General features: G+C 39.7%; 1 protein-coding gene across 2 annotated transcripts in view; it reads right to left on the bottom strand.

Moving 5' to 3' along the window:
- The window catches only part of Amph (amphiphysin), a 194274-nt gene that overhangs the window by 86813 nt on the left and 94721 nt on the right, over positions 1 to 12740 (bottom strand). The window lies entirely within an intron of this gene.

Raw genomic sequence — 12740 nt, 5'->3', positions numbered from 1 at the left:
TAAGACAGTATTTCGAAGGTAAAAAGAGGTGCTGCATCTCCTACACATTGCTCTCACATCACGTTGAGCATTATATGGCAACAAGCCATCATAAAGAACTATAGTCTAGAGGGTGTAGAGATGGCTCAGTGGTTAAGAGTACTAGCTGCTCTTCCAGAGGACCCAGGTTCAATTCCCAGCACCCACATGGCAGTTCACAACTTTCTGTAAGTGCAGTTCCAAGAGATCTGACCCCCTCTTCTGGACTCTGAAGGGACCAGGCACACAAGTGATACACAGACATTCATACAGGCAAAACATCCATGCACATAAAACAAAACTAAATTTTAAAAAAATATATGCCCTACATGTGGCCATGGCTGTTGAGAGAGGGAGAATCAGTTTCCTTCAGGGACATACTCCCACATAGGTTGTCATATCCCAAGTGCTCATCCCTGTACACATATACATGAGCAATGTTAAAACGATTCAGTGTTGGTATACATATATGCATTCACACATGCTTATACAGGTAACAGTAATAATTAGAGAAGAGATATGAATTTGGGAGGAAACTGAACAGGACCCTCACCCTAACAATAGCTCTCTTCACATCTTGTTCTGTGTCCTTTACTGTTCATGTGGGAAACAGCTCTACCTACCATATTCTTTCATGACTAAACTGAACAGACTTGAAAGCTGGATAAGAACAACTGCTGTGTCAAGGTAAGGAAATGCATTAATGAGGGGGAAGAATGTACCTTGTCTGTCATTACTCCCGTCACAACAGAATGTCTAAAATGCTCCTGAAGCTGCCACTTACAGTCTGAATTGTAAGCTATCTTCCCAGGGTTTCTACTAAAAAAAATCATAGCATGGGGCCCCAACCTACAGAAATGTAGTTCAGCACAGGTTGCCAGATCTGGATGCAGGGAGCTGAAGCTATTCCAAGTTTTGTTTCTCTTTGGCTTAGAATGAGCCACCCTCAGGGCATTCTTACAGTGTACATGTACTCTTGCACCCTCTGCCTCTTCTCATAATAGCTCTGGCCATATCGGGATAGGACTCACCCACATGCCCTCATTTAATGTAATCTATAATTATAAAGATTTTAACCCAAAAATGCAGACACATTCCTAGGTTCTGAGGGCTTGCACTCAACACATGGATTTGAGGAAAACAAACCAGTTCTTGACTGAACAATGTCCTCAATGGGTACCATTAATATGGGAATGTAATTACAAAGTCTGACATTGCTGGGTCCTTCCTTTAGTACAGGAACTGCCCCAAATGCCACAGCTCTGCTATTTCCCAACAACTCCATGAGTCTGCCATGGAGAGTTAGAGTTTTAGAAATGGAGTTTTTCCCTTTTAGAAATGGGAGAATGGGCAGAGAAGGTAGAAAACTTGCCCCAAATACCGTCTATCTGGTTCTCAGAAATTCATTGTTTGACTTGAGGTAGCCTGGGCTATTTAAGCCCTATGTGTGCCTGAGTGCTGAGCTGTAGCTCTCTACCAGTTCTGTACTACAGGTTGTGAAGAAATGGGTGATGGCAATAAAGGATGAGACCATCCAGGAAGAGTCAGTGGTTGATCAATGAAGAAAATACTAGCTGAGGGCATTCCTTGTGTTCTCATACAGTCCTCAATTATAACTTAAGATGCCAAAATCGATTACTTGTTTTTCTCAAAAGCTCATAATTCCACAGAGTTTACTTGATGTAATTTGTACAGCATTGTGATGAGGTGCTTTGATCACATTGCCTGGCTTTAAAATGTGAGCTCTGGTCTACAGGTTTCATAGCTGGCTAGGACTGTCAGCTACCTCCCTGCTTTGGAAGTTTGCACAGTGCCTTTGGGAACCATGAGTGCTAGTCCTCATAGGGGAAACATTCAGGTCCAGTTTCAGTCCAGTGGTAAACCAGCATCCTCCCCCAAAACAATCTGGACATTTGTTTTTGTACCCACAGATAAAAGTACCCTTCACCCTCAATAAGGAAACTTTTCAACAGATGGAAACCTCTACAGTAAACAACAACCAATCAAAATGCAGAGTCATGGAGACCCTTCCCAATGGATAAATCTATGAAACAATCCCACACCCAAGGCTCAGGGAACATTGCTTATGGAGGGAGGAGGGGGACAAGAGATTACAAGAGCCAAGAGATTAGGGAGTTTGCAGTGAGATTGTGCCTTCTAGTCAGGTCAGGAGCTGCACACACAAAGTTCCACCAATATGACTCCCCAAATGTGAGCTGAACAAGCACAATACCAATGGAAGTGCCAAAATAGATGGGGAAAAGCTCTCAAATTTTCATGAAGAACTACAGCAACCAAGGAATACTGAGAGTGGGGGAAATAGTCTTCTCCAGGGAAGAGAACTCCAACTGCTTAACCAATACCAAATGGTCAGGCCTGAAAATGAACACACAAGTCACATTGTACAGATTGAGCAGGATATATATATATATATATATATATATATATATATATATATATATGGTGTGTGTGTGTGTGTGTGTGTGTGTGTGTGTGTGTGTGTCTGCAATAATGATTGTAAAAGAGGCCACACACTTGAAAAAGACTAAGGAGGGGTATATGGGAAGGTGTGGAGGGAGGAATGGAAGGGAGAAATATTGTAATTATATTATAATCTTAAACATTTTTAAAGTAAAAATAAATAAATAAAATATGATTTCTGTCTTCTAGTCATACAACCTCGAGCAAGTCACTTAGGCTGTTTAATTCTATTCTGCAAAACACAGGTATCACAGGACTTACTTTCTTGAGCAACAACAAAGGCTGTACAGTGAGGTCCATGAAAGTCTCAGCAGAATGTGCCTGGCATGTTTCATGAGCTTGGTGTGCGCTGCATGTCCATATCACTACCCTAGTCAGTACTTTTCAAATGTTCAACTTTTCCAAGAGTGAATGCTTCATAAATGCTTAACGGAATTAAAGTGGTTCAGTGGGTAACAGTACAAATCCAGCAAGCCTGCCAACCCAAGTTTGACCCCTGGATTCTACGTGGACACAGTGGCATGCATCCAGAATCCCAGCACTCCTATGTTGAGATTGGAGGGTGGGATGGGAGAATTACCTGGAAGTTTATAGGCCAAATACCCTGAAGTTCAAAGCTTAGCAACATAGAAGGCAAAAAAACCAAATTTTACGTTATCCTCTGACTGCCATACACATGTTGTAGCCATGGACCTCGCCTCTGTAACTAATAAGTAAATGAAATAAATTCTGTTCCATGCCTTGATGCAGAAGGATACCTCAGAAGAACACACCAAACTTCCCAAACAACCTCCTTGGGAATTTATCATGCATCCTTGTTTTTCACTTGTACTTCTAAGTATCAAATACACAGACAAGCTATTCAGAAGTTTTTTATGGTTTTAAATATTGCAGTAATACAGAGTCTAGGGGCACATGGGAGCAATTTATGCAGGTGTACAGGAAACATAGAACAATAGATATGGGAGACATTCAGCTGATCTGAAAATTTACTGACTGGGGGAACTAGAAAGCATGAATATTAACAGCAGAAAAATAATTAACCTAATTCCCAAAATGAAAGTTTTATAACACAGCTTTCATTTTCTCATATATACAGCAAAATGATAACTATAGGTCACTATGTAAATCAAGTAGATATTATACTTACAGTTTATAATTGGCAAAGCTCTTCTTGAAGAACATTTCAAAAACAAACACCTTCATCTTTTGTGTGTGTATGTGTGGTAGTCCAGTGGGATTGGAAACTTAAAAATCACAAGCTTCCTTAGAAGACTCATAATCAGGTATGGGTTCATAATTAGATGCATATTCAATTAAGGAGACATTCTATCTCCCGTTTCTGTGGAAAATCAGACTATGATTCCATCACAGGGTGGCTCTGCTCTTTAGGGGCACAAGTCAAACGTGTGACTCAATTTTGAAGCCAGAGTAGCATGCAAGGATTAACATTTTTAAAAGGACCCCACCTGATGCTTGTTGGAAACTTCATGAACTCTTCATTGTATCTATTGCATATGGGAACTTAGGTTGACTAGCATCTAGTACACAGCCCTACACTTAAACACAGGCCAGGCTCCAGGTTTCAGACAACTGCTATAAGAGATTCCTGGTAAAGTATCTCTTGTTTAGAATGTTACTTCAACGGTAGGGCCAACAATGGGATTACAGGGTGACTTCCAAATGAAACAATAGAACAGCTGCAAATCTGAAATCAACTACAGCTTATTTATGTAGATTTATAACCATCTCAGAAGGCTGTTCCCCAGGAACCCATGAGAAAGATGCCTAATTCTCTGCATGCCACACAAGCATGACACAATCCTAGACTGGGATCATCTAGAAAAAAGCTTCCCAACTAGGTAATTGGACTTTTCTCTTAGGTGGAAGTGGAGAGATGTGTAATTAGTCTCCTAATGATTATTGAAGAATGAGAAACCAAACCTGCTTCAGCTGCCATAGTTGATATGGGTAGGTAAAAGATAATCAAAGATAAGTAACAGACAAAAGAAGTTTTTAGAGAATAACACGAAGCACCTCTTCCAGGAACAATCTCTTTAGCTGGGAACAAGCACCACAGGAAATAGTACCAGCAATGATGTTAGAAATGTCTTTCATCTCACAGACTGAAATTCATTTTAGTTCGTTTTAAAGCCTTTGATTTATAGAGGATGGAATGTGGGAGGGCATACTGTAGCTAATAAGAGTAGACATATATGAGTACGGAGGTTGAAGATGGTCAGGTTATCTAACAAATATGACAAGCTTCTTTCCTCATCTGGCACCATAGACAGCAACTGTAGCATGGATATGAAGTAGGCCAATTCACCCATATCTGTACATATCCATTCTCTGCTCCCTCTCATATAAGCCAATGTTGTTGACAACTTTGATGAGTTACAATTTTTTTAAGGACTTTAAATAAAGATGATGTAAACAGAACACATATATACATTATAAAATAAACCACTGTGTCCTGCTTAGGGAACTCATGCCCCACCTGCCTCTTCAGGCCCTTTTCAACACTTCTTCAGACCTGGAGCCCAACTCAAGCCCCCTAAGCCCATCCACCCCTGAAGAGGCAGTGTTCACTCAGAACTCAATGAGCAATTTCTTTTGCTATGACTATTACATAATGAACACATCTCAAACAATTAAACAAAGATTCACAGAAAGTATTTCATGGCATTTAGTATATTATTTGTCCTTTCAGTAATATTTCTTATATTCTCCCTGAGCTTGGAGAGACCAGCTGGGAATTACTGCTATCAAGAGAAGGTACAGAAATAATTTATTTTTCTGAGGATATTAATTATGGTTAGAGTTTCTTCAGCAAACTCTAAGGGAAAAATTGTATCATGAGGGAGGAAGTGAGTAACATTGTTTAAAGGCTCTGTTTCTTCTGATTATTGCTTTAAATGTATCAGAAGAAAGATTTATGTAAATTAAAGCAAAGCTTAACCAAAGCAAGAGTAATGGCAAGTGGCCCAGTGCCTTATGCTCTGAAGACTCAATGATTATGTGCTCTCAGGTGTGAATGCATTTGATGGGCATTTACCTACAGGGAAGTTATTCTCTACCTACTGCCTGAGATGAGATGTCCATCTCTTCCTCAAGCCAATCACTGCACCTGTGCATACCAGCCCACCCTCTCTTCCCACCTGGGTGCAGAGCTGCTGATCTTCCCTGGGATGGATGGATCAACACACTTTCCTTTGGGAATAAATGTATTATTCTGTTATCATCTGTATTGTCATCTTAAACAATGGTTTCTTTGCTCTACTTTCTTCCTCTGCTGTAGTCTTACCTTGTAGGCTATAGATCTACTAAGAAACACAACTTGAGAACTGATCTCTTCAAGTCTCCCAGCATCATGCACACTGCTAGATTTGCTCCTCGCTCACCTGCATTTCCATAGCTCTTGAATTTTTCAAGAAGACAACATAATTTACTTTTTTATTGCATTCTGATTTGTTGTGAGATATAAAGACCTTTAACAGCAGTGACTTTATCTGTTTTCTTCTTGACGTTTTCTAATGCCCAGCTCAGCTCCTGGCACATAAAGGCAGCCAACAAATAGCAAATGGATGCTTCAGTACTCGCCCACTACTGTTCTAAATATGCTTCCACATAATATCATCTCTCAACCAACCTACAAATGACCTTGGCAGTTGACATTAAGAGTAAATTGGCTGAAATGTCATAACCTTTTGTGGACTGAGTTGTTGCTCAATACTAGAGATTCTGCTGAAACTATAGTGAAGCATGCTGCAGTAACCTTCCACAGGTGCAGCAGATGCTGGTCTGCTTACAGCATTACATATTTACAACTGTGTTTTTACCTTAATAGACATCACGTATAAATTTAGGCAACAGCACTCACAATTCTCTCAGAAGTAATTTTCTGATATCAATTAAGCATGCAGATACTTTGTAATAAAGTGTTTTTCTTTCAGAAACAAATGGGATTTCTCTGGAAGACAAATATGCTTTCATTAATAATTTTATTTATCTTGAGAATTTCATATATAGACGAATATATATTGAAATGTGATCATATCTACATGTCATTTATTTCTTCTTTTTAACTTCCCCGTGACCCCCAACACTTTTCTCTCAAAACTTCATTATCTTCTTTGATTTTTGTTGATAATCCATGAGGTCCAAAAAAAAGTTACCAATATGTTCATGTGGCATTGGTGTATGTGTGAAGGGTATCAGCCAGAGTACAAGAAACCTACCAGTTGCCAAATACTTAAAAAGGAAGAATACACAATCCCTCAGCCAATTACCAACTGCCAACAGCTACTCAGTGAGGAGGGGGCCCTGGAGAGCACTTCTTCCATTTATGCTAGAATTGGGGCTGGTTTTATCTTGCATAAGCAACCACAGCTGGCGTGAGGCTCATGAGTTCCATAGCTACAGTCTGACACAAAGACAGCATCTCAAAATGCTCCTCCCCATCCTCTGGCTCTTACTTTCTATTTCCTCTACCACATGTTTCCTGAGTGGTGGTGTTGAGGGTGATTAATGCTGATAGCTGATTTTCATCTGAACATTTAGTCTTTCATTTTCAACATTTACACAAATTATGTATCTCTGCATTAACCAATGCATTTTTTCTTTTGTTTGTTTTCTTGAGACAAGCTTTCTCTATGTAACATTCTTGGCTGTCCTGGAACTCACTTTGTAGACCAGGTTGGCCTTGAACTCAACTGAGATCTGCCTGCCTCTGCCTCTCAAGTGTTGGGTTTAAAGGCTTGTGCCACCACTGCCTGGCACACTTTTTTTTAATGTTAGAAAGTAAAGGATGAAACTGGAACTCAAAGACAAGAGAATCATTCTGCTCCATAAGTAAAATTATTTACACCATGTATATAAAAGTATGTAAGACTCCCAAAGAGGGAAAACAGTATGTGCCAGCAGATTTTTATGGCACTCCTGGATGTAAGGTAGCTTAGGTTACAGCTGAGCCCAAAACCATGTAGGCATCCCCCAAATAGAACAGACCTTTTTTAAAAAAAGTAGAATTTCAATGTGAACATGGAGGGTCAGGTTCTTAATTTTTGTCTAGCAGAGCAGGAGTCTAAATGAAGACAGGACCAAACAAGTAAACACAGGGGAAAACTTAAGGGAACAACCCAAGACAAGAGGTTAGACATTTTCTGTTTCAAAATGTATGCAGGTAATGAGGCATATTTTTAAACACAGAGAAATTTCTGGTAGAGAGGTTTGTGGAAAAGTGCAAAGTGAATAGAACACATTCTTGCACATGTCAATTCTTTCCCACATGTTCTTAGAGGAAAGGAAACACTATCACCCCCACAGTTTCACATTGTTTTCTGGAACCACAAACTACTTGTTCTCTGTGGGAGATGCTTCATGGCCATAACTTTCTGAAGAAGCTTTTCTTCTGTATTCTTTGCTGAAATGTCAGCATAGTCAGCGTACTGTTAGAAACCCTGGTGGGTCTTTGTCTTGCAATCAACCTTCCTTTCCTTCCACTTAAAAGAGCCTTCCTTCCCAGTTGCATAAAGGGCACAAAGATAAGCCTGATCCAATGTAAACGTGTGAGTTGCTAAAGGTTGTCAACCAGTGGGTTGAAACCTGGACATCAATGTCTTTTGTCATATGTTTGTAGCCTCCTGCTAAGTAAACATCATGGATTTGGTGGCATGCCCTTTCAAATCTGTTGACTACTGTGATTTGACAGAGCTCTGCTATACAATATTTACACAACTTAGATATTTTATTTTCTGTATCCTGTGGACATAAGCAAATGATTTCTTTTTCTCAACATGACCTGGAATAATGCTTACTGAAGTAATGTACTCCAAGTAGACAACAGAAAAGAAGCATGTTCTATAAATAAATCAATAACCTGTAATTTGAGGCTGGAGTGAGCCCTCATCCCAGCACTGAGGATGCTACACTGATCTCTCTTACTGGTCATGATGGAACAGGGGTAATTAGAGTCAACTCCAGCATGCTGTGGAGTTTAGTGATTCACTTCTCTTGACAATTTTCTACAAAAAACAAAAACAAAACAAGAGGATGATTTGTTACAAATAATCTGTCTGAGATCATTGGGGTCACTGTATGAGGCAGACACAAAAGACATCTTAAGCAGGGATCTCACTCCTAAAAACCAAGAACAACATTTCACCCTGTTAGGCAGTGGTTCTCAACATGTGGGTTATGACCCCTTTGCCACAACTTCCATCTCCAAAAATATTTACAATACAATTCATAACAGTAGCAAAACTACAATTATGGAGTAGCAACAAAAATAATCTTATAGTTGGAGGTCACTACAACATGAGGAATTGTATTAAAAGGTCATAGCATTAGCAAGATTAAGAACCACTGTAGGATAAATACAAACAAAATGTGCATTTACACTAATTGTCTAATTCTTAAAGTATAAAAGTAGACTACCCTAATCACAGTAGTTAAAGGTCATGTCACCCACCTTGCACAGCCTTGGTGCAGTGGGAAGGGGCTTGGACTTGCCTAGGCTCAGTGTGCTGGGCTCTGCTGACTCCCCCATGGGAGACCTGATTTGGGGGATGTGGCTATGTGGGGTGGCTTGGGAAAGAGAGCTGGGATGTAGGAGGAGGGAGGAATCTGTGGATAGTATGTGGAGTGAGTAGAAAATTTCTTAATAAAGAAAAACGAAAAAAAAAAAAAAAAGAAGCTAATGTCACCGAATCCATGATGTTCATCTAATAGCATACCACAAGTGTGTGGAGAAGTGACTAATGGCCTTCATGCTCAGTTCATACCAGATTAACTAACTTTTTAAGGTATTAAAAATACTTATAATTCAGTATAACTACATATATAATGGGGCTTTTAAGTTCAATATAGTGTAGCTGAGTCAACTTCACACCATAGGCGTTTTTTAATAATCTTCATTATGAAATTAAATAAGTTGATATTAATAAGCAAGCTATGTCCCTGTTTTAAAGCCAGCATTAGCAGAATGAAGATACTGTACCAGGCAAAGGGGACTCTCAGCTGGTGAGTTCATTGGCTGTGAGTTATGGCCAGTAGTTCTTGAAAGTGGTAGGCAAGAGAAGGACCAATGGTATGAGCCAGCCCACAGCTCGATCATGGGGTACTCCCACACAGGAGAAGCAGAGATGTAACTTGTGTCAAGAAAACTACTACAAAAAGAAAGTTGTACAAATAAACATTTGTGTAGGAATTACTGAGTAACAAGTGTCTCAACTGGACACAAACATGGGAGAGAAAAGGCTCAACTGTATCAAGGGATACTGGATTGTGTCACAGTTTCAGATTGAGCTAAAGTGTTCCCTCTTGTTTTCTACCAGAGTTTATAAAATTGATATTAATTCTACTTTAAGTATCTTGGCTCTCTAGCAGAACAACATGGGCTTGGAAATTTCATTATCAAACTTTAAATCACAAATTCACTTTCTCTAATGTTTATATTCGATTGCTTATCCCATCTTAGTAGTTTATAGCTGTGGAGAAACTGGTCCACTGTGGTTGTTAAATGTTTAAATACAAAGTTGATTGCAGTATCCCTTTGCTATATTTTAACTGGCTACAGAGTTTAAAATGAGAATCTTTCATTTCTCAGACTGGTGATTTGTGTCTTTTGTTGTTACTCTTGCCTAGAGTTTATCAATTCTATTGATTTTTGTTTCAAAGAAACAGCTTTTTGTCTCATATATCTTCTCACTGCTTTCTTATTTTCAGGATTATCGATTTATGTTCTTAGTCTTGCTTGCTCCAGTTTATTTTGCACTTCTTCTAATTTCTTGAGGTAAGAACTAGATTAACGATTTGTGATCGTTTCTTGCTTCTAGTGGGTGCTTTTAATCTTCTAAGTCTTCCTTCCAGCCGGCTCCAGCTACTTGCAGAGAAAATGCTTTCATCTTTAAGGTTTTACAATGTATCAGATTCTCTAAACAAACACTTCATTTTACTCCAATAACAAATATAGAGTGTTAATGCTAACTAAAATTTCCCTTTCTAAACCATAGGACTTACAAAGACCTCCATGCAATTCATTCTCACTAAAATGCAAGCACAAGAACATCCTACTTTAGCAGGATGTGCAGCTTCTGCTGTCATGGCAACCTCAAGGCCTTGAGAGCACTATCTCTCAGCACTTGGTGTCATGTGCATTACAGACAAGTCCTTTCTGCTAGTTAGATCCTGTGTATGTGACAGATCAGCCAAAGCATGATCAACAAACTCTTTTCATATGTCAGGATGATAAAACTAGTCACTGCCTATAGTGTTAGAAGACTCAGGGAGGGACTAACCACAGACGGCAACAGAAAACACTGTATGAGTAATGTATCAGTTGTGTGAATGTACAGGTCCTCCATGTGCTGTCCCTGGACCAGTATCATTGATGTTACTTAGGAGCATGTCAGAAATGCAGACTCTTAAGGCTGTCCCCAGACTTATGAAAATTGAAACTCTGTGATTCAGCCCAGGGATCTATGCTGGGCTAAAGCCTTCCAGGTGGTTCTGAAGAAGCTAAATTCTGACTGGAACTGCTCTGGTAAGCATACAAGTCAACAAATGAGATGCTTACTCCAACTCCAGAAGGTTTTGTTGTCTGACTGAGATTCACTAGGCTGTGATTTAGAACCAGATCTTTATGCAGAACAGACTGGAAGGGCTCTTGTTTAATCAAGGGAGTGGCTAGCTCAAAAAAAGTCATTGTTCATATTCAATGAAAGGTGAATGAATGCACAAACATGTGCGTACATTATGGCTGCTTATTGTTAGAGAAATCCTCCAAAGGTATGTGCTAAGCCTAGCTATTTAGCCAAACTTCCAGCATTTCAGAACAAAAATACAATTTACCCTAATAAAATGGTAAGTTTCAATTCATGTGCCAGCACAGATGGCAATATACTTTTAATTTATGTGCTTTTAAAATGTACTTTCTAATTTGGGGGGGGGGCACTGAGACAGGGTTTCTCTCTGTAGCTCTCACTATTCCAGAACTAACTTTATAGACCAGGCTGGCCTCAAATTCCCAGAGATCTGCATGCTTCTGCCTCCCAAGTGCTGGGATTAGAGGCATGCACCATCACTACCTGACTATATATGATGGTAATTCTTTATTAAATCATTGATATACACCCAAGTTTCTTGAATACATCATAAAAGTGTCTTCAATGATACACATAATAAACATCTCTTTCATCTCAGAACTGAAAACATACTCAGGAATACAGTCAAGTATCTGCAAGCATGTATTCTTTCAGAGCAAGACTTCAGGTCCTGAGGAGGTCAAAAGGTGAGTAGTGAAGCAGGGAAGCCAGAAGCGCCAGAGTAGCCTAGTAACTGCAGTCTCTGGGTATGCAATCGCAGCTGAAAAGGATGGCAAGGTCCTAGGATTTTTTCTTCTTCTTGGTGTGTACAGGTTGAGCATTTCTAATTAGAACATTTAAAATCTGAAAGACTCTGAAAAGGAAACCTTTATAAGGTTTTGAATTTAGAAGTATTTCAGATTTTGGGATTTCAGATAAATGATTTTCAGCAAGTAAAATCTATACAGATATTCTCACATTTATGAGTCCCCAAGATCTGAAACACATCTAGTCCTAAGCATTTGCACCAAAAGCAGGCACCCTGAAGAGTGTCTGAGAAGGAAGCAGGAACCACCCCTGCTGTGGCCCTTCATAGAGGCAAATGGAGATGGTGAATCAGAGTTTTCTTCCAGTGTTTGAAACACCACTGTTGGATCTGACCTGGATAAGTGTGCTCACATCAGCTATCATCAAGATGTGATCCTGATAGGTGTTGACGTGGGTCCAGCCAGCCCACCAGTTTTTTCATTATCCTAGCGGACTTGCCAAAGGTGAGCTTATTAGCAGGAAGGGTGAGTTTATTAGGCAGGAAAAAGAAGAGGCACAGTCCCTCCTCCCACCAAGGACTTTTCTCCGCTTAGTAAGGGGTCCACCAGCAGGCAGCCAGGTGAGCTGAAAATAATTGGTGCTCACACAAATTAATTTTGCTACTTGTTAGAAACGTTAATAAGAGAGAAAAGTCAGGAAAGGGGAAATGACCTCTGGGGAGGGAGGATTAACATGAGCTTGTGTTGCTTCCTGCTGCCTTAGCTCATAGAAAATTCCAAATTCTTCTTAGAGTTCACTGATTCCATTTGCTCTTCTACCCTCACTTCTCCATTTCTCTTGAGCCTAATTAAGCAGTTTGGAATCTGGGCCACAAAAACTGTACTTGGA

The sequence above is a fragment of the Onychomys torridus genome, chromosome 5 (genome assembly GCF_903995425.1).
Source record: "Onychomys torridus chromosome 5, mOncTor1.1, whole genome shotgun sequence".
NCBI lineage: Eukaryota > Metazoa > Chordata > Mammalia > Rodentia > Cricetidae > Onychomys > Onychomys torridus.
This window is presented reverse-complemented; position numbering and strand designations above follow the sequence as displayed.